This window comes from Belonocnema kinseyi, chromosome 5 (genome assembly GCF_010883055.1).
Source record: "Belonocnema kinseyi isolate 2016_QV_RU_SX_M_011 chromosome 5, B_treatae_v1, whole genome shotgun sequence".
Lineage (NCBI taxonomy): Eukaryota > Metazoa > Arthropoda > Insecta > Hymenoptera > Cynipidae > Belonocnema > Belonocnema kinseyi.
In genome coordinates this window covers 66,274,806-66,279,644 of record NC_046661.1, presented here as the reverse complement: position 1 = coordinate 66,279,644, position 4,839 = coordinate 66,274,806, and the positions used below count along the sequence as shown (strand labels likewise).

General features: G+C 28.6%; 1 protein-coding gene across 1 annotated transcript in view; it reads left to right on the top strand.

Annotated features, from left to right (window-relative positions):
* Positions 1-4,839, top strand: part of LOC117173692 — a 148,095-nt gene that overhangs the window by 135,162 nt on the left and 8,094 nt on the right. The window lies entirely within an intron of this gene.

Sequence of the window (4,839 nt, the reverse complement as noted above, 5' to 3'; positions counted from 1 at the left end):
TTATTTAAGTTTTTCAGGAGTTTTAATATATTTATAATGATTCCTATTTTGTCGTAAAATTTATGTAAAATTCTGCAAAAAATTGCCTAAAAATCTTCCAGATTTTTTCACAATTTTATAAATCTTTTTAAATGTTTGAAATGCTTTCGACACTTTAAACTTCCCGAAATAATAAAATGCTGAAACCTGAAAATCCCAACTTTAAAAATTCTAGAATAGTGAAATTCTGGACAGTTTACAATATTATCGAATTTGAAACTTCCCGAATAATAAAACTCCAGGCCGAATGCTGTCTGATGATAATTTTGTTTAGTGTTTAATTTTTTTTAATTATTTTTTTAATTTAAAATAACAATAATTGTATAAAAATGTGATACAAACATAAATTTAAAACACGTGAGCTTCAAATAAAACAAACTTTGCAGGATTCAATGCAGGCTGATTTAACGCGACTTTTATCTTTATTTTTTTTTAATAATAATTTTATTTTTGCGAGCGTTTTCTGCAATGTACAAAAATACAATGCACATCTTTAAATAACTTTTTTCATCCAAAAATACATTTGTTCAATTATTGTTATCTTTTATTCAAACAATAATTTTTAGAAACTTTAAACATTAAAAAAGTTTTTTCTTTGGTAAAAATATTTTATTATTCTATTAAAAAAATTTTATTAACAAACTATTTTTTAATTGTTCAAATTAGAGAGTTGTCTAGCCCGGATATTGTATAATTCGGAATTTTTCTGTCAGCAATTCTCAAATTCGGTAAGATTGTAAATTGTCGAGAATTTTCCAATTCGGGACTTTTATATTTCGACAATGGTATAATTTCGAAATTTTTACAGTGATGTGGGAATTTTATTTTTCAGAAAAAGCGACTAAAAATCCCGAAAAATAAAATTCCCGACACTGTAAAATTCGTAAATTTAAAAATAACCAAATAATAAAATTCCCGAAATTATAAAAGTCCCGAAAAATAAAGGTTGAATTGGAAAATTCACGAAAAATAAAATAAATAAAATGCCGGACAATAAGATATTACCGAATTTTAAAAATCCCCTAAGAAAATGGCTGAGATCTGTACTTTTTAGAAATAAAAAATCATTTTAAATCTAACCAGAAATTTTTATTATTTTCCTAATATTTCAACATTCTTGAGAAGCTCCAAATTTTGTTCTTTTCTTTGAAAGATTCAAAAACCTCCAGCTTATTTGATTTTTTTCTAAATTAATGCTTATTTAACTGTTCTTTAAGAATCAAAATAAAATACTTTTACCTTCGAAATACAAATAAAAAAAATAAAACAATTATAATCGTAACATTCCAAGTTTAAATTTGTCACCCTGAATGTGTGTCTGACGAATTGTCCCGGTCGCCAGTCTAGCTCAATATTTAGGTATTGACATTTTGAGGCCCCTTGAGTCAGAAAAACAAGTTTTACGTCGTGGTCTGTTTGTCTGCCCGGCGTCGCCGTTGTTGTTGCCTGTATACCGGATAACTTTCGAAAGACTGGGCCGATTGGATTGGGCTTTGACACACTGTTCGAGGGACCAAAAAGGAAGATCGAGTTCGTTAAACAGCCATTTTTGATAAAAATCCAAAAAGTTGAAGCTTTTTCAAAGTTTTTGAGACCACTTTTTTCAAAATTTGAAAATTCAATTAAATTGTTGAAAAGTGTTTCAAAGAGATTTTTTAAAAATCTTTCAGGGAATAAAATTAGTATTTATAGGTCGACAAAGGTTTGTTTCCTTTACCAAATTTGGCTCCCGTCTAAATTTTTCCAGTTGTTTTTACTGTAGTACAATTTACGTTTGTATCTCGGGCGAAGAAATACATTCTATTGTTTGACAAATATTCTTTGTAAATCAATATTTTTCACAGAAAATTACCCACCCCGAGTGACCTTCAATTATAATTTTACAAACGTGAAAAAAAACCACATTTCAATGTTTTCTATGAAAAACACAATCCCTGAGTGACAGAACGAAATCGGAAACAATAAGAGTTAATTTATTCAGGAACAAGCTTTTTGAAAAAAATGACCTTGAGTGAAGCTTTAATATATATTTGTTAATTTTTACAAAAATAAGGCGTTATTTTCTTACAAAAAAAAATATAAATTATTCAATATACTGAAGACTAAAAATTTAAAACGTCTAAACTATTAAGGCTTTAAATATTTTTGAAATTGTTGTTCTGGAGACTAAATAGAACTTATTCTTTTATTAAGAAATCACAACCAAAATTGTTAAAGAAAGTTTTTAAAAGAGTTTTAAAAACCATAGAAAAGGTCAGAGGTTTTAATAGTTCAATACATGTGATAGAACCTCTTTAAATTTGAAATTAGTCTGTTCTTTTTCATGTTTGAGCTACAATTATTCCATTTTAGAAGTTATAAATTACAATTGTGAAAAACAAATAAAATGTTTTAATTAATTTATATTTAAAACAAAAAACCTTTGTATAATTCAATGTAAATGCAGCTGCAAACATTTAATTTGAAATGCGTTGAATTCAAGGTATATTTTAAAAAGAAAACTGAAAGTAAAGGATCGACTTTCAAAGGAATCGAAAGAAAGGGACTTGCTGGATTGCAAATGAACATGGAAAATGGTGTATTTTCGCATTTTAAATTTTAAATTAAAACTTTTTCGCGTTGTAACAATTTCGAATCCCAGAATGTTATTTTTGACCTAACCTATAACTTACAACGAAAATTCTGAAAATTCAAACAATAAGGCTGTATTCTGAAAATGAAGCAATTTTAACGTTAAAATTCAAGTTCTTAAACTGAAGGCCTAAAAATTTGCAAATTTCAGAATTAGTGTACAGCGAATTTTAAAATATTTAATTGTGATTACCTTTAACTTTGTGATAACAAAAATTTCCATACAACTTTTTTTTCTTAATACTGTAAGAAAAACTCAACAAGATCGAGCGCCGAAATTATAATTAGAGCAAATTTTCTGTAATTCTATGGGGATGGCTGAAATATACCGAAAAATAACATTACCGACTCGGTAAAACTCTCTGTCCCGAAAAATACAATTCCAAAACTAATAAAATTCCGGAACATTTTATAATATTAACGAATTTGAAAATTCCCAAATAATACAATTCCCCAAATAAAATTGTTTCTTAATCAGTATTAATTATTTATTAAAAATACGATAATAAAATATTGTTATCAAATAAATTTATGTTTAATATTAAAAGTGTTAAAAATGATTGTTTGAATTTAAAATTAAAATTTTAAAAAAAATGTTACCGACAAATTAATAGACAAAAACACGTGTTTTTTAATTAACATTTCGATTTTTCGGAAGAACTTTTGTGATATAAAAAATACTATATAAATTTTCAACCAAAATATCTTATCCAGAAATATATTTCGTTTTAAATATTGTTATTTTAAATTTAAACAATAATGTTTGAACACTTCAAATACTACAAAAATTGTTTCTTTGGTATAAATATTTGATTATTTCAATTTAAAAAAATATTGGTTAAAGAAAAATGTTTTCAGCACTTGCTTATCTCGAAATGTCTTTCTATAATACTTTTTTTTTATTAAGAATATGATTTTTCGACAAGATTTTTTTTATAATTAAAAAAAGACTACCTAAAACCTGGATCAAGCTTTCAAATCTGCAAAAATTCAGCGATACATACATTACAAACTTTTCTAACCTCAAAAAATTTTTCTACTCCTTTACCGTCATATTTAACGAAGAATGAGAAAACAAGAATTCCACTTCGTAGTACGATGAGGGGAGCACCTCGATAGGGCAGAAAATGTGATGTCCTATATATATAATTCCCCACTCCGACGCCCCGTACCGCATCTACGTTTATAATATCTTTGCTCTGAGTCCCACGTAGTGAAAGTAGTGATTCCAATCCAGGCTGTGGTCACTCAATGCTTTAGAAGTGTAGACCGATAATCGACGGTGGTGCCATCAAACGAGCCCGCAGGTTTTTAAGATAAGATAATAGATGCTTGAGGTTATATCCAGATGATTTGTAGATAATGTAAATAAAAAACTTAATAAATTGAAAAAACCAATAGAAAACAAATAAAAATACATAAATAATTACCGGAATAATTATTTATATATTTCTGCTTATTTTTCTATTGCTTTTTCATAAAAAAATGTTCTAAGGAAAAACGAGAAATGGAAGTATGTTTGAAAGCAGTTTTCATTTAAATGTTGTCATCATTTTCGACATCAATTTTCTTATCGTCAGGTTCCTTTCTCAAAATATTACTCTGTTTTTATGGTAATAATACAGAAGGTACCGCTCCCTCTTTTAGTGTTCAGTTTTGTACTACAACGATAAGCACCAGGTCGAAAATGATGAACAAATTAGATATCAGCTCTCAAACAGTTTTTCATGGGTTAGGTTTCACATGTGCTGACGTTCGGAAAACAACGAAGGAGTAAGAAAGATAGATCAAACTTTGGCCCCTAAGCGACGTGTAGCGGGGGAAAGTACTACAGAGCCATCTAACGAGCTCGCAAAACAGGATCAAAGCATGTGTCTTCACGGTGACCACAGCCTGTTCCAATCTGAAACGAGACGTGGTCCAATCTTATCACAGGTGTCTATGTCCGTGTGAATATAGTAGGAGACGACATAAATGACTGGGTTGCTCGCGCAACCCATTTCTCCTTTCTTGAATTTGAAAACTCGAAGGTGCTCGATTGCCGGTGGGAAAACTTCGGCGGTTCTATTTATATCTCGATCCGCTTTTAAATAAAATTAAGAAATTGCTATTTGAATGTTTCCAGGTTTTGAAACTTAAAATTGGAGGTTATGTTTTTTTAGGTGCAGA